The following is an 18,694-nucleotide window of genomic DNA, read 5'->3' as shown; positions in this document are numbered from 1 at the left end:
ACATGCTCATATTTCACCTGAGCAGTATACTAATACATAAATATGTTCACAAAATGAATATAATACTCATACACTCACACTAAAATGCTGTAATTCATGTGTATGCTCAACATTTAATCTATACACATGAACACAGACATTTACTTTAGCACTCAAATATTTTTTCACTATTGCAGTCTAAAACATGTACAGGTTCGCATATTCACTGTCACAAATGTACATGCTCACATATATGCTCACAAACACATGTTGATTGACTCATTAATACACTTATAATTTAATGAACATATGGACAGGTTACTCACACATTGACATACTCACATACATTCAAACTCACATACATAAGCATGCCCACAATTCACTCATTCACATGAGCATTATCACACATTCACTCACACATGACATGATAAAAAATTCATTCATACATCAGACAAACACTTGTACACAAACATGTACACATCCACCATGTATCTCAAAATTTCACTCACAGAAGAAAATATATTCACGAACTTATACTCACATGTTCACATTATCTCACACAAATATACTCACATGTAAAGTAGCTCATGCAACAAACCACATTCCCTCATTTACATGAACATACTAATGTCTATGTTGTCAATGAAAAGTTGTACCAGATGGAGTTAAACAGGCAAGGAGAGCTTTATTCAAGAACATCATAATAGAGGACAGAGACTATTATAATAGGAGAGAGAGATTAGACTGAATCTGAGTAGACTGACCAATGGGTAGGATCAAGGACTTAGTGAATGGACCTTGGTTAGGTATCAGGAGTGGAAAGATTAAAAAAAAAAACTTGATTAGATAGCAGGGAGTGGTGGGAGTCTCACTAAATTGTCTTCATAGTATTCTTTTTTATTAAAACTGGGCTTGGCAGGCCAAGGATGAGGCCCAACATGAGGCCTAGTTGAGAAGAGGGCTCAGAACAGCCTAAAGTTTGGTCAAGGAAGGAGTTCTTGTCAGTCCCTCCTCTTGTTCAAGGAAAGAAAAGACATTATTCTTTCCTCTGAACAATATAATTCCATTTCTCATTTGGTCACCTTTTGTTCATTAAAGACCAGCTGAACCATCTGTTGAGACGTGGTAGTAGAGGTGTTTGCTGGATGGTGCAAGTCAGGCATTTAATGAGAGGGATTTCTATGAAAAGAAAAAGAAAAATTAACATTGGAATGGACTACAAACCCAGTTTCTGAGTCTAGAAGATAGCCAGTTGAGAAAATTTCTAGATGTTGAGCTTGAAGCATGTTTAGATGGTGGAGTGAGGCTGGTAATGTCAATCTGATGGATTTCCTGTTTTGCAAATGTTTTTGTTGATGGCATGGACATCTAGTAGATATAATATTAGCCTATTTGACTAGTAAACTAAAGTAGAATAAAATGTATGCTTATATTATAGTTAATGCTGACAACTCAAATGACATAGATATTTTTATTAAACCAACAATATTATGTTTTATATTTTTTCTTTTTTAAAATTTATTATTTAAGGTAAAAATATATAATTTACTATATTTACTATTTTTAATGGCACAGTTCACTGGTAATAAATATATTTATATTCCTTTTTTCCTCTTCATTCCCCTACTTCCCTTCCTGGTCTCTGGTAACCATCAATCTCCTCTAATTTCACAAGATCCACTTTTCTAGCTCTCACATAATGAGTAAGAACATGTGACATTTGTCTTTCTGTGCTTGGCTTATTTTACATAACAAAGTGTCCTCCAGTTCCATCCATGTTGCTGCAAATTACAAGATTTCACTCCTTTTTATGGCTGAATAATATTCTGTTGCATGTATATGTTACATTGTCTTTATTCATCCATTGATGGGCACTTAGGTTGATTCCATGTTTTTGCTATTGTGAATAGTTCTGCAATAAATGTGGGAGTGCAGATATCTTGTTTTTTGATATAATAATTTACTTTCATTTCGATAAATACCTGGTATTGGAATTTCTGGGTCATGTGGTAGTTCTCTTTTTAGTTTTTTAAGTAATCTCCATACTGTTATTTATAATGGCTATAATTATTCACATTCCCACAACAGGGTACAAGGGTTTCCCTTTCTCCACATCTTTGCCAGAATCTGTTATTGCCTGTCTTTTTGATACAAGACATTTTAACTTGGGTGAGATGATACCACATTGTGGTTTGATGCAGGGAAGAGCATTAGAGTCAGGCCTGCGAGGAGATTAGCTACTTCTCCCCACGGAGCCAAGTCCCTAAGATAGGGGTCGCCACAGAGGATAAGGAAATTGATAGGTGACAGAGAGAAATAAAAGAATGCACAGAGACTAAGGTATAGTTTATAGTTTTATATATATATAAGATCAGATATAACACAGCAGGGAGTCCCTAGGAGACTGGCATATCTCCATAAACGCCAGCAATATGGTTAGATTCATACAGGTTTTTATAATCACAGATATAATCACAGACATCAATTACCAGTTGTCAGGGTAACATTTGTATATCAGGGAATGCAGTTGCTAGGGGATACAAGTAGTGTGTTAGGGTCAAAAGTTCTCTCAAGGAGCTTCTAATCTATCTAGGACAAACAGGTACAAAGTCTTTCAGGGGCTAACTTCTAAGTTCTAAGAAGATTTGTCAATTAACAGAGATAAAACAAAAGAGGTATAGTAACTCAATATTTCTTTGATTAGTTATGGTGGACTTAAATGTAGACAGACAGGAGAGAGCAGGAAGCCCATTTCTAATAAACAGGTTGTTTATAATCACTGGGGCACATCTCTGGGCAAAGTGCACTCATTGTCTCTGGCTCCCATCCTGTGGGCCATATTTGCCTTGTCTTGTCTTTCAAGACACAGGGAAGCTCACAGATTTTGAGATGCCAGGAAGCCTTCCTGGAAAACATCCCTACCAGAGATTTGAGAGCTCTCCCATGATAGCAGCCTCTAATAAGTGAACCATTGAGTTCACACATTCCTTCAGGGCAAAACCCTGCAAACTCCTGTTTCTGTCTATAATATAGTATTCTTGGGTTATACAATAAAATAATGATCTTATGAGCCATATTTCATTAATTCCTCAATCATATTTTCCCAACAGTTTGATTTGCATTTCTCTAATGATTAGTGATGTTGAGCATTTTTTCATATACCTGTTGGGCATTTGTATGTCTTCTTTTGAGGAATGTCTGTTCAGGTCCTTTGCCTATTTTTAAATTAGATTAGTTGATTTTTATTGGCTGTTGATTTGTTTAAGCCCCTATATATTCTGATTATTAATCCCTTGTCAGATGGATAGTTTGCAAATACTCTTATTTTGAGGGTTGTCTCTTCACTTTGTGGATTGTTTTGTTTGCTGTGCAAAAGCTTTTAGCTTGAGACAATTCCATTGTCTAGTTTTGCTTTGGGTTGCCTGTGCTTCTGAGGTCGTACACAAAATTGTTTGCCCAGACCAATGTCCTGGAGCATTTCCCCAATGTTTTCTTCTAGTAGTTTCATAGATTCCGGTCTTAAATTCAAGTCTTTATAGTGAAAAAGAGTCCAAATAAGATCGCTACAAAAGAGATCTCTAAAAAGAAAGAGTACTCTAAATATCAGAGAACCAAAGTTTAACCAAATAAGAATCAATGTGAATTGTTCATGTTCTAAACTAATGGTATCTTTCAAATAAAGAAGCCTGGCACTCTGACACATATTCAAGAATAGACTCAGAATCCTAAGAAGCAAAATCTGTCTTTACCATACTCCAACACACTGATCCAGAGCACTGGATCAAAAGTCAGACTCACCAATGAATCCTGGATCAATCGGTCAGAAGTGAAGACAAAGGCATCTGAGAATTCATAGCTAAGGAACAGGGTGAGGGAGTCAGTAGATGGGGAATTACTAAGAGGAACTTGGTTAGGTATCAAGGGTCAGGGGAAGAGGAACTTGATTATATATCAAGGATCGGGGCATTTTGACTAAACTGGCTTAGTTTGATTTTTGCTAAAATATGGCTCAGCAAGCCAATGATGAGGCTAAGCATGAGGTCTACGGGAGAACAGGGCTCAGAGGAACTTAAAGTTTGGTCAAAGAGAGTCCTTGTAAATGCACACAGTCAGAAATTCAAACATATACTTGAACACACATACAAATTTATATCAATACTCAAATATTGACATATTAACATATTCTCACATATCCAAGTTCACATATTCACTCTCATGAATGTACATGTTCACACGTTCAAACATTGCACTCATTAACCTGCTTATCATTTGAATCTAGACACAATCCCTACACCTTTAATAATAATTCACTCAAAATAGAGTCATAGACCAAGATATAACAGTTGTGGCATCCTAGAAAGTTTTCTTTTGCTGCTTTCCAATCAATAACCTCTTCCTTCAGAGGTTAAAACTTTTATGACCTCTATCACAAGGGATTAGTTTTGCATGTTTTTGAACTTCATATAAATAGAATCACATGACATGTCCCATTTCGTCTGGTTTCTTTCACTAAATGTTATCTGTGAGATTCATCCATATTCAACTTATAAATAATTCCTTATTTTTAGTGTTATATAGTATTCCATTGTGTGAAGCTAACACATATTTTTATGATTTCTGTTGAAAGACACTTGGTTATTTACATCTTGATGATATTATGAATAAATCTTTAGTGATTTTTTTCCAAGTCTTTTCTTGGACATATACACTTATTTTCCTTGGACATATACTCATGAATGGGAATACTTAGTCATAGGGATCATGTATGTTTATCTTTATTAGAAACTTTCCATAAAAGTTAACCATTTTACACTACAATTGACAATGTATGATTGTTGTTTCATATACCATGTAACCCATACTTCCTTTTGTCACTTTTTATTTCAAGCGTTTCTGATGGATATGTAGTAGTATCTCCTTGTAGTGTGAAATTGATTTTTCCTGCTGAGACATGTTGTTCACTTTTACATGTGTTTATTGCTTATTTGGCAATATTTTGTGACGGCCTTGTTAACAATTTTAAAATTGGGTTATTTACCTTTTTTTCCCATTGATTTGTACATTTCATTATTAATGAATTCTGGATCCACATCACAAATGGGTATTAAAACCTTCTCCCTAGTCAACGGGACAAGCACGTTCATTTTCTTAATAGTGTCTTTTTATGAGAAGAGGATTTTTTTTTCAGATTTTGATGGAGTCTAATGTATCAATTTTTATGTGTAGTGCCTTTTATGTCCGAAGGGATATATGTCCCCCTCATGTTTATGAAAATAATCTCCTGTGTTTTCTTACATAAATGTTACTGTTTTATATTTCATTTTGATCTATTTTCCAACTCAAATTTGTTTTTTGTATTGTGTAGAGTTAGAATTAATATTTGTTTTCCTTCTTTGTATGTAGAATTGTTATAGCACCACTTATTGAAAAGACCCTGTTTTCTATCTTGAATTGCATGTGCCACTTTCTAAAAAATAAGATGTGTTTTTGTATTTTTAGACTCTCAATTCTGTTCCCTTGATCATTTTGTCCTTGAGCCAATATGACATTGTCTTATTTACTATAATTTTGTAAGTCTTGATATCTGCAAAGTTCTGCAACGTTTACATCCTCTTTAAGATCATTGTCTTTTCAAGGTAATTTACATTTCCATATAGATTTTAGAAATGGTTCATTAATTTCTACAGAAATCTATGAATCAATTTTGATTTATATTGCATTCAATGGATAGTAAATTCAGAACAGTGTTGAAAAGAACTGATGAGAGAAGACATCCTTGCTTGCCTGAACTTAGAGATGAAAGTATTCAATATTTAAACATTAGTTATCAGATTGAGAAACATACTTTATACTCTTTACTAAAAGTTTTATAAACAGGTGTTAAATTTTATCTAATTCACTTTCTCAATCTGATGAGATGCTAATTTTTGTAATCTTATTGAGATATAGTTGATATATAAACAGCACATAATTGAAATGTACACTTAGATCAGTTGTGAAATATATATTCACACCTGGAACAATCACTAATATCAAAATCATGAACATTTCTACTACTTCCCAGTTTCCTCATACCCTTTTTCAATCCATTCCTCTTTCCAACCCTATACCCAAGTAACCACTGATTTGCTTGATAGTTTGCATTTTGTAGAATTGTCTATAAATGGAATCATACTGTATGTTCAAATAAAGATGCTATCAATACTTATGAACATGCTTCTTGAATAAATGCCAAAGAAAGTAATAACTAGGACACATAGAGAGTGTATATTTAATTATTTAAGGAACTGCCCAAGTATTTTGCAGAGTCATTTTCTATTTCATGTTCTGACCATCAATGCATGAGAACACCTGTTACAGCCTTGCCACTATTTAGTGTTATGTCTTTTAAATTTTGGACATTCTAATTGTTTTATGATGATATCTCATGTTTTTCTTTGTTTTTTGTTTTGTTTTGTTTTGTTTTTTTGAGACAGAGTCTCACTTTGTTGCCTAGGCTAGAGTGAGTGCCGTGGCGTCAGCCTAGCTCACAGCAACCTCAAACTCCTGGGCTCAAGCAATCCTACTGCCTCAGCCTCCCCAGTAGCTGGGACTACAGGTATGCGCCACCATGCCCGGCTATTTTTTTCTATATATATTAGTTGGCCAATTAATTTCTTTCTATTTATAGTAGAGACGGGGTCTCGCTCTTGCTCAGGCTGGTCTCGAACTCCTGACCTCGAGCAATCCGCCCACCTCAGCCTCCCAGAGTGCTAGGATTACAGGCGTGAGCCACCACACACAGCCTCTTTTTCTTTGTATTTACTTAACGACTAATGATGTTGAGCATCTGTTCATGTGTTTTATTTGCCATCTGTTTATCTTCTTGGATGAAGTGTCTGTTTAAATTTTTTGTACATTTTTATTAAGTTGTTTGTTCTATATTTTAGATTTTAGAATTGTGTATATATTTTGATACTTGGACCTTATCGGATATGTAATTTGAAAATATTTTCTTTCAGTCTATTGGTTATCTTCTCATCCTCCTAACAATGTGTTTTGAAGAACAAAAGTTTTTAATTTTGATGCAGTTCAAAGATCTTATTTTTGATGTTGTACCTGAGAAAGCTATGACTAATACAAGTTTACAAAAATTTTCTCCTAAGTTTAATTCTAAGGGATTTCATGGTTTTAGTTATGACCTTTAAGTCTAAGATCCCCTTCAAGTTACCTGTTATATATGGTGTGAGTTAATTGTTAATGTTCATTTTTTTGACACATATGTCCAGGTGAACCAGGAGCATATGTTGAAAAGACCTTTTTTTCCCATTGAATTTCATTAGCAATGTGGTAGAAAATCAATTGATCATGCATGTATGGGTTAATTTCTGACTTTCTGTTTTGTTGATCTTTATATTTATCCTTTTGCACAAACCAAACTGTTTTGATGACTTTAGTTTTATATTGTCTTGAAATAAGGTGAGTCCTCTAAATTTGTTCTTTTCATAAATTGTTTTTATTTTTCAATGCACTTTTCATTTATAGATGAATTTTAGAATCAGATTTTCATTTCTATTTTTTGAAAAAGCCTGCTGATATTTGGATTGGATTGCAATTAATCTCCAGTTTATTTGTGCAGAATTGCCCTTTTAACCATATTGGTTCTTCCATTCTATGCACATAGTATTTCACTCCATTTATTTTCTCATTAATTTCTCTCAGCAGTATCTCAGTTTTTAGTGTAGAGTCCTTGGGCAAATTTTGATAGGTATATCCCTGGATATTTTTTGAAGCTAGTATAAATGGATTTTTAAATACTTTATTCATTGATTCTTTTGTGTTTATTTACCTTATGTCCTATGACCTTTCTAAACTCATTTTTTATGCTAGTAATTATTTTGCAGTTCCCAGGGATTTTCTCTAAATAAATCATTACATTCATTCAAGTAGGGATAGAATTTCTTCTTTTCATTCTACAGGAATTTCTTCTTTTCATTGTCCAGGAAGGGATATGCTAGCTTCATAAAATGACATGGGTAGTAATCCCTTCTCATTAATTTTATGAAACATTTCTGAAGAATGTATGTGTGTGTGTGTGTGTGTGTGTGTGTATATATATATAAACATATAATTTTTAATGTGTGATTGGATTTACCTATATAAACATTTGGAACTGGAGTTGTTTTTCTGAGGTTTTTGAAGTGTTATTCAAATTTTTTAGCAAATACAAGACTATTCAGATGTTGTATTTCAGCTTTTATCAATTTCAGTTAGATGCATTTTAGTTTTGGAATTTTTTCATCAATCTAAATTGTCAAATTTATTGGTGTTAAATGGCTCATTGTGTTTTTTTAATATCATTTTTATAAAACCTTATTGAGATATGATTACTGTATCGTAAAATTTACCCATTTAAAGTGTACAATACAATGGTTTCTAATACATTTACAGAGTTGTGTTACCATCACCACTATCTAATTCCAGAACATTTTACTTGTTACAATAAGAAACTCCTTTATCCATTAGTAGTTACTCCCCATTCCCCTCCCACCCCAGGCTACTGAAAGCCACTATCCACTTTCTTTATATATTTGCCTATTCTGGCCATTTAATATAAACAGAATCATATAATATATGGTGCTTGATGACTGGCTTCTTTCACTCAGTATAATGTTTCTGAGGTTCATCTTTGCTGAAGTATGCATTAATAGTTCCTACTTTTAAGTGTGAATATGATTCCATTGTATAGAATAACACATATTGTTTATATTAATACATTAATTATATGATGGGCATTTGGGTTGTTTTTGCTTTTTGGCTTTTATGAATAATACTATTATGAACAATCATGTGCAATTTTTGTGGCCATATGTTCTTATTTTTCTTGGATATATATCTAGGAAAGGAATTGCTGAGTCACATGTTAAATCTGTATGTACCATTTTCAGTAATTGAAAAATGTTTTCTAAGGCACTTGTACCATATTACATTCTCAGCAGCACCATATGAGGGCTTGGATTATTCCACATCTCTTCACCAATACTTGTTATTGTCCATCTTTATTTTTTTAGCCATCTAAGTGTGTCTTAGTATCTCATTGTAGTTATAATTTATATTACCCAAATGAGTAATGCTTTTGAGCATCTTTTCATATATTTGTTGTCATTTTTATGTCTTCTCCAGAGAAATGTCTATTCAAATTATTAATATTTTCTCATCGAATTGGGTTATTCTCTTTATTGACTTGAAAGAGTTATTTATAAATTATTGATTAAAAAACTTTATCAGGCATATGATTTACAAGTATTTCTGTGGGATATTTGCAAATAATTTAGTGTTTCACCATTAAATATGATTCTGAGTGTGAATTTTCAAAAATGCCCTTAATTAGGTTGAAGAAGATTTCTTCTCTTCCTAGTTTGTTGAGAGTTTTTATCATGAAAGGGTGTTGAATTATGTCAGAGCCCTTTCCTATATATCTTAAGGTGATCATTATTTTTTTCTTTATTCTATTAATATGATGTGTTATATTATGATTTTCAATGTTAAAGCAGCATTGTATTCTTATGATAAAACCTATTTGGTCATGGTATGAAATATGTATGCATATTGTTGGGTTGGTATAGGCAGTATGCCTGAGGAGTCTTGGCCTCTATAAGGCAGAATCCAAAGCAGGTTTTGTCAGGGATGAAGGCTATACAATTTGGAAGATTCTTTCCATAGTCATGCAAAATCATGTGTAAAGTGAATATTTACTTGGAACAAGAAGAAAATTTGTAATCAGTGTTAAAAAGATAACTACAAAAAGCAAAAATTACAAAATACCACACACACACACACACACACGCACACACAAAGGCACTTTTGTATGAGTCCATTTATATGAAATGTCCAGATTAAGCAAATCTACAGTGACAGAAAAAAGATTAGTGGTTGCCAAGGGTTTGTGGATAGGGGAATGAGGTGTGACTGCTTTTGGGGAATGGGGTTTATTCTTGAGGTGATGAAAATGTTCTGAAGCTAGATATAGGTGATGGTTGCACAATATTGTGAATATAACTCAGTTCTTACCTCATAGAATTGCTGTGCATATTTAAAGAGCTAATACTTATAAAGGGTCTGCTTGCCACCGTGCCTGTCACAGAGTAAGTGCAAATTAATGTCAGGTGTACATCACAGAATGAACATGTTACATTTTCATTGTTAATATAAATGCTGTAGGAAGAAGCAGATATTGGGTAAAAGCTTTCTAAATCTCTAGGCTCAGAATACTATACTCTGTGCTGTGATGTTGGGACTCTGCTGTCTCCTTTTTGCCTTTATCAGCCTGCTCCCTAGTTGTTTTCCAGACCTAGGGGTGCTTGCTCCTTCCTACCATTGCTCTCTCTCTTTGTTACCTCCATGCTCCCTAATTGTCCCTTTTGGCCTCCAAATAATAGTATCAAGGTTTCTTTGATTAAAGAAATATGAGGGAGGGGGGTGGGGATGCATGGTCAGTATATGTAACCTTAACATTTTTACCCCCATAATATGCTGAAATTAAAAAAAAAAAAAGAAATATGAGGGCCCTGCCTGTGAAACATGTTTGTTTTTCTCTTTTACCTTTTAGATTTTTCCTTTCACTTTGACTTCTGGGTGTGTTACTACAATAAGCCTAGGTATATCGGCATGTATATGTGTTATTCGTGTGTGTGTATGTGTGTGTCTGTCTTCTATTTGAGTTTTTGTGAATAGCTTAAATATGCCATTTGAAATTTTTTCATTGTTTTCTAAAACTCCCTGCTGTTGCGTAAATATTCTACATCCTCAGTCTTTGTAGTTGGACTCTAATTGAATATTCCTCATGGTTAAATATATAAATTTTAATAATAAATATTTCATTCAATCAATATGAAATATCCCTCTAAGAACTTTCCTAGGAGATTCTGTTTACATTTTTTGTGTGGTACCATTTTATTACACTGCTTTGTTTTTGTTCACTTATGCATGATATTTCATTTATTATCTCCTTAAGAGTCTCTGAAAAGTGACATTTAGGTGCATATGTACATATAGATGCATCCTTGTAATCTTACAACTTGATTATAAATCTTACATCCTTGTTTCTTTTGTATTTTGAGATGTAACTATGTCATGAGATTTCAGTTTATCATTCAAGACTTTTTTCCTTTTTTATCTATGATAAAAATATATACCATTTTCTCTATGTGAATATTTTACATTACTGTATCAATTGTCCTTCATTGGTCTCTAACCTGATTTTTTTTCCTTGATTTTTTCTATGCCAGTATATTTAGATCTGCACGAGACTTTATAATAGATAAATAACATATAATTGTTGGTTTAGACTAGAGATTTTTTAGTCTGTCACATAGATAGTATCTCGCTTATATCTAATTTCATCATTGTTATGACAAACTATAGTGCAATGACTTACTCTGTGAAAACAGGCAACTCCTTATCCTTGTACACAACACAGGGTTATCAATGGTTTCTGAAAGATACATGTTGTTCATTCACATGAATGTTAGTAATTACGGAGTTCTTGCATTAAGGAAAAGAAGAAGCTACCCCTGACTTTTTAACCCAAAACACCACTTGTGATTTTTATTTTTCATGATTATAGGGGATATTGGTTGTCCTCCCTATGGCAGGGAAATAGAGAGTTAAAAGAGAATCTTTGGAAGAAAATTGGCCTATTACACTGGAAGAACAGTCTGAGTGTTGAAAATAAATAGGCTTTGGAAGGGAACATATTCACTCTAGTATTAAAATAATGCCCTGACAATAAGGCATTGATTTTATAGTGTTCTTTTTCTCAAGTGCTCATACTTGTCCTTTTATAAATTGGATACAGCCCTCGAGGATGTGCCTGGAGGAATAGATGTTGTTATTGGCTGGTTATTTGTTTCAGGAAAAATTGGGAGGCAGAGATTCAATACTGAAAAGTTTGGTAATATTAATATGTGTATATGTCTTTATGATATAATTTGGAAAATAAGAAACAAGTCTAATTTATTTCTATCAGAAGACTGAGGGCAATTTTATGATTTTTCAGTTTGTAATAATGATTACTTCAATAAACTATGTACAAAAAATACCACTATATAGTGAAGTATGTTATGCTAGTGATAAACATAAGAGAAAACATATTAAAGATATATATTTTCAACTAAAATTTGCTCTATAAATTCACTGCCAATCTTAAACATACTTTTAAAAGGTATCTGTAAAAAGTTAATGCTAAAATTCATCTAAAGATGGATAAATGCAAGAATAGGCAGGGACGTTTTGTGTCTATAAAAGTGATTTAATAAACTGTGCCTTTATTAAAATGAATGGAATTTCTAATTCATCACTCCAGGGAAATGTATTTCTTGGTGAGGCTTTAAAATTACAAAGCCTGCAAACTTACAGGAAAATCAAATAAATAGCTAGGAATTAGATATCAAGGGTGAAATGAGGAAAAAATGAATTGCTGCCTCTGGGTAATGATGTGGTGGGGCTCAAATGAAAAATAATTCCCTCATTTTTATAACACTTCTTGCTGAGTGTTGTTTAACTTTTTTCCTCAAAAGTGATTAAAATTCTTGCTTGGGGAAAGAGTTAACAGAATAGAGCTTCCAAAAGTATTGTTTCAAAATCATAGGTGTTGCCAGGAGAAATTAAAGCTAATTATAACCTTATTTTTTCATTTTCAACTAAAGAAGAAATGTAATAGAAAAAAAAGTTATACCAGGACTTTAAAAGTTGAAACTACTCAATATGAGAATTTAAGTTTTAATAATCTAAATTAACTATGATGTTATAGATAGTAGAGTTGCCAGTTATAGTATTTCTCTTTTATTTTAGTCTGATTATGTATTGTCATGTTTTAGGGAGTGTTTTATTTGATTATAAACTGAGCTATTGAATATACTTTTATACCTAGGGCCCTCTGTGAATTGTGGTTAGTTAGTTTGGTGCTTTTCAATATTATATTATTATCATATTGCTACTGGTATGTAAAAGAGGATCAATATAATATTTATATACTTTATATCCATTTATTGTCTGTCTGTCTTTATCTACCTACTTACCTATATATCTTTCTAGAGGAAGAGGATAAAGTGGTATTACTAGTAGTCCAAAATATGAAAAGAAGAATATTTGCAGGGATATATACAAAACCTCTTCTTAATAGAGAGTATTTGGGCAAGGGGCCAGACCATGTGGTGAGGGGGAAATTTAATTTAACACACTTTCCTTCTGATTATCTCTCTTAAGAACTGATTGCTTTTGTAATTAGGAAAATGACTATATTTGATAATTTTTTTTTTTTTTGAGACAGAGTCTCGCTTTGTTGTCCAGGATGGAGTGAGTGCCATGGTGTCAGCCTAGCTCACAGCAACCTCAAACTCCTGGGCTCGAGCAATCCTTCTGCCTCAGCCTCCCGAGTAGCTGGGACTACAGGCATGCGCCACCATGCCCGGCTAATTTTTTCTATATATATCAGTTGGCCAATTAATTTCTTTCTATTTATAGTAGAGACGGGGTCTCACTCTTGCTCAGGCTGGTTTTGAACTCCTGACCTTGTGCAATCCGCCCGCCTCGGCCTCCCAGAGAGCTAGGATTACAGGCGTGAGCCACCGCGCCGGGCCCTGTTTGATAATTTTATTATGTGTCAAAAGTATTTCAGGGGGGCGGACCAAGATGGCAGATGAGAAACACTGCTAGACAGAGTGTCTCTGCAAAAAAGACAGTTTCTAGAAGAAATTAGAAGAAAGAAGCAAGCAGACAAGTATACATTGGCTAAGGGTCGGAAGGAGGGGTACTGGAGACTAGGGAAGACTCCACGGGTGGAGGTTGCGGAGGAGAACTGGAAGCAGAGACCTCACGAGTAGCCTGGAGACCAGCTGCAAGGGTAGGTGGAGCGGTTAACTTTCCCCTCCCTTGTATCTCTGACTGCTGGTGGGCTCCTCAGCGGGTAGAGAGACCTGCAGACACCATCCGGGAGATGGCCACTGCCAGTGAGTGGTAAGCCTGTAGCGGATGTGGCACCAGGCTCCCAACCCCCTTAGGACACCTCCATGTGCAAAGACCCGAGCTGCACGGCAGGCACCATATTGCTACACTTTCCCCTCCCCTGACCCTATCCACGGCTACCAAGAGAGACAATATAGCCACCAGCCAGAGGCATCGCCAGGGAACAGGACCTTCCCTTTTGGGGCCCTTGAGCTGACTGAGGGGTACTCAGACTGTGAGCTTCCTACCCGCCAGCCCTCCCAGGTGCTCCTGGCCCAGTGACTCCAGGAGAGCGGGGCAGACCCTGAGGGTGAGTGACATAGACCCAGCTTTGGCTCCCATGGGTGAATTGGGACTGACACTCCTCTCCCTTGTGGGATAAGGGATTGAATTCCGGGGCCCAGAGGTCAGACCTGCGGACCAGATCCCATGTGCCCAGGTCTCACATTACCCAGGACACAGAAGGGATATTCGTGAACAGCCTACGGAGATGTGTGTGCCTTTAAGGGCAGATCAACGTGCTTGAGGGCAATACTTCTCCCAAGGGGGGGGGCGTGTGCCCAGCCAAGGTGGCGACCCTGTGCAGGGAACCCCTAAGCTTAGGTGTTGTGAGGTCTGGCTTGCTGGTAGAGGCCCAGGAGAAGCCGTGGAGTTGGGGAGGGTGGAAAGGAGTGGGGCCTGCTCCAGACTGCAGGTCTCAGACAGCCCCACCCCCACACGGAGACTTTCTGACTCAGTGGAGCCATTCCAGCCCCTCCCTGATAGCTTTTCCTGGAAGCAGAGAACAGAACTTTGACCCCTGCTAATAGCATTTGTGGTGCCTGAGGGCAGGCTTACCCAACCCAGCTCCATCCAGATTCACTCCAAGACCAGCCCTCACTGAAGTGGAGAATAAGGACACAACTGGAAGTCCCAGAGCCCCACCCACAACCTGAGGCACTAGAGTGTCTCTCCCAGGGGAACAAAGCCGGTTACAGGACGCAAAAACAACAATGTAGCCTGCTCCTCTGAGCAAGTGCCACCTACTGACAGGGAGGACATTCTGCACACCCTTTTCACAGCACCTACTGACTCATCATACAGGGTGTGGTTGAATCTCACCCACAGACACCACCTACTGGCTCAGAGACTAAACAGGGTGTGTCATTATCCAAATGAAAACCTAAAGGATAGAAGCAACAACTGATCTAGATGGGAAGAAATCAGCAAAGGAACTCTGGAAATATGAAAACTCAAACAGAAAACACACCCCCAAAGAGAAATACCAGCCCCTTACAAATGGACACCAACCAAAATCAGACCACTAAAATGACAGAAGAAGAATTTTGAGCGTGGATCCTAAGAAAATTCAATGAGTTGCAAGAAAAACTGGATAATCAGCACAAAGAAAATGCAAAAAGACTTCAGGACCTGGAACAAAAATTCACTAAAGAAATTGAAACAATGAAGAAAAGTCTAACTGAACTCCTGGAAATGAAGAATCAATTCAGGGAACCACAAAACACAGTGGAAAGCCTCAAGAACAGGGTAGATCAAACAGAAGAAAGAATCTCAGAGATTGAAGATAACACCTTCCAATTAAATAAATCAGTCACTGAGATAGAGCAGTAAAACAAGAGAAAAGAGCAAAGCCTATAAGAGATGTGGGATTATGTGAAGAAACCTAACGTGAGGGTTATAGAGTTACCCGAAGGGGAAGTAGAAAACACTCAAGGGTTGGATAAGCTATTCGAAGATATAATAGAGGAAAATTTCCCAGGCCTTGGTCAAAATCTCGATATACAAGTTCAAGAAGCTCAGAGGACCCCTGGGAGATTCAATGTAAACGGGAAGACGTCACAACAAGCAGTCATGAGACTGACCAAAATATCAATTAAAGAGGCCCTTCTATGAGCTGTAAGGCTAAAGAAGCAAGTTACATACAAAGGAAAGTCAATCTGAATAATGCCAGATTTCTCTACTGAAACGTTACAAGCAAAGAGAGACTAGGGCCCCATTCTTACTCTTCTGAAACAGAATAATGCCCAGCCTAAAATCTTATTCCCTGCAACACTAAGTTTTGTATACGAAGGAGAAACCAAGACATTCTCAGATAAGCAACAACTGAAGGAATTCACCAAGACAAGACCAGCCCTTCAAGAAGTACTCAAAACAGTGTTACCCACAGATCAGCACAATAAACACTCATGAATGTAAATCTACTCAAAAACTAAAGATCAAAGCCCAGAAACCACAATGGCTCAAGAGAGAAAACAAAGCAACAAAGTTCAACCCAACATAATGAATAGAAATCTGCCCCACCTATCAGTTATCTCAATAAATGTGAATGGCTTGAACTCCCCACTCAAGTGACATAGGCTGGCCGAATGGATAAAAAAATACAGGCCAAGTGTCTGCTGCCTTCAGGAAACACATCTAACCTGCAAGGATGCATATAGACTAAAGGTAAAGGGGTAGAGAACAATATTTCAAGCAAACGGAAGCCAAAAGAAAGCTGGCATGGCGGTGCTGATTACAGATAACTTAGTTTTTAAATCAACAAAAGTAATAAAAGACAAAGAAGGTCACTATATAATGGTAAAGGGTACAGTTCAACAAGAAGACATAACAATTCTAAATATATATGCACCCAACCTTGGTGCACCCAGATTCATAAAGCAAACTCTACTTGATCTAAACAAATGGATAAACAGCACCATAATATTTGGAGACTTGAACACCCCACTGACAGCACAGGACACATCCTCCAAACAAAAAATCAACAAAGAAATAATGGATTTAAGCGGAACTCTAGAACAAATGGGCCTGACTGACACATACAGGACATTCTACTCTAAAACCACTGAATATATGTTCTTCTCATCAGCTCATGGGTCATTCTCTAAGATTGACCATATCCTAGGACACAAAGCACGTCTCAAACAGTTTAAAAAAATAGAAACTATACCATGTATCTTTTCAGATCACAATGGAATAAAAGTAAGAAATCAACCTTAACAGGAATTCTCATTTCTACACAAAGTCATGGAAACTAAACAACCTTCTGCTGAATGACCACTTCATAAATGAGGAAATCAAGATGGAAATCAAAAGATTCTTTGAACTAAATGACAAAGGAGAGACAAGTTATCAAAACCTGTGGGACACAGCTAAAGCAGTCCTGAGAGGAAAGTTTATTTCCATAAATGCCTATATCCAAAAGTCGAAAAGATCACAAATAGACAACCTAATGAATCGTCTAAAAGAGCTGGAAAAAGAAGAACAGACCAACCCCAAACCCAGCAGAAGAAGTGAAATCATTAAGATCAAATCAGAACTAAACGAAATTGACAACAGGGAAACCATACAGAAGATTAACAAAACAAAAAGTTGGTTCTTTGAAAAAATAAAATTGACACACCTTTGGCTAGACTAATGAAAAGCAGAAAAGAAAAATCTCTAATAAGCTCCATCCGGAACAATAAGAGAGAAATTACAATGGATGCCACAGAGATATAAGATACAATTCATGAATACTACAAAAACCTCTATGCACACAAACTGGAAAATGTGGAGGAAATGGACAATTTCTTAGAAACACACAGCCTCCCTAGGCTCAACCAGGAAGAAATAGAATTCCTGAACAGAGCAATATCAAGTACTGAAATTGAAACAGCAATAAAAAACCTTCCTAAAAAGAAAAGTCCTTGACCAGATGGTTTCACACCCGAATTTTACCACACCTACAAGGAAGAACTGGTGCCTGTCCTGCAGAAATTATTCCACAACATCGAGAAGGATGGAATTCCCCCCAACACATTTTATGAAGTGAACATAACCCTGATACCAAAACCAGGAAAGCATGCAACAAAAAGAAAACTATAGACTAATATCCCTTATGAATATAGATGCAAAAATTTTCAACAAAATTCTAGCCAGTCGAATCCAGGTGCTTGCCAAGAAAATAATCCATCACAACCAAGTGGGCTTCATCCCAGGGATGCAGGAATGGTTTAACATACACAAATCTATAACTGTAATTCACCACATAAACAGAAGCAAGAACAAAGACCATATGATCCTCTCAATAGACGCAGAAAAAGCATTTGACAAAATTCAACACCCTTTTATGATAAGAATGCTCAACAAAATAGGCATAGACGGAGCTTACCTAAAAATGATACAAGCCATATATGACAAACCCACAGCCAATATACTAAATGGGGAAAATTTGAAACCATTCCCACTTAGAACTGGAACAAGGTTGCCCACTATCTCCACTTCTATTCAACATAGTGCTGGAAGTCCTTGCTATAGCAATCAGAAAAGAGAGTGAAATTAAGGGCATCCAAATGGGAGCAGAAGAGTTCAAACTCTCACTCTTTGCTGATGACATGATATTATACCAAGAAAATCCCAAGGATTCAACCAAGAGACTCCTTGAATTGATAAATGAATTTGGTAAAGTCTCAGGATACAAAATCAATACACAGAAATCAGAGACATTCATATATGCCAACAACAGTAAAATTGAGAACCAAATCAAAGACTCAATACCCTTCAAAAAAAAAGAAAATAAAGTACCTTGGAATATATTTAACTAAGGAGGTAAAAGAACTCTACAGGGAGAACTATGAACCACCGAAGAAGGAAATAGCAGAGGACATAAACAGATGGAAGAATATACCATGCTCATGGGTCGGCAGAATCAACATGGTTAAAATGTCTATACTACCAAAAGTGACCTACAGAG

The 18,694-nt window shown here is 35.9% G+C and overlaps 1 long non-coding RNA gene across 2 annotated transcripts in view; it reads left to right on the top strand.

Annotated features, from left to right (window-relative positions):
* LOC142865782 (uncharacterized) overlaps positions 1 to 18,694 on the top strand; it is a 159,933-nt gene that overhangs the window by 23,928 nt on the left and 117,311 nt on the right. For both annotated transcript variants that reach the window (XR_012915912.1, XR_012915911.1), the window contains exon 2: positions 6,456 to 6,577. This is a non-coding gene — a long non-coding RNA (uncharacterized LOC142865782). The remainder of the gene's footprint in view (positions 1 to 6,455; positions 6,578 to 18,694) is intronic.

Source organism: Microcebus murinus, chromosome X (assembly GCF_040939455.1).
Source record: "Microcebus murinus isolate Inina chromosome X, M.murinus_Inina_mat1.0, whole genome shotgun sequence".
In the NCBI taxonomy this organism is placed as follows: Eukaryota; Metazoa; Chordata; class Mammalia; order Primates; family Cheirogaleidae; genus Microcebus; species Microcebus murinus.
This window is presented reverse-complemented; position numbering and strand designations above follow the sequence as displayed.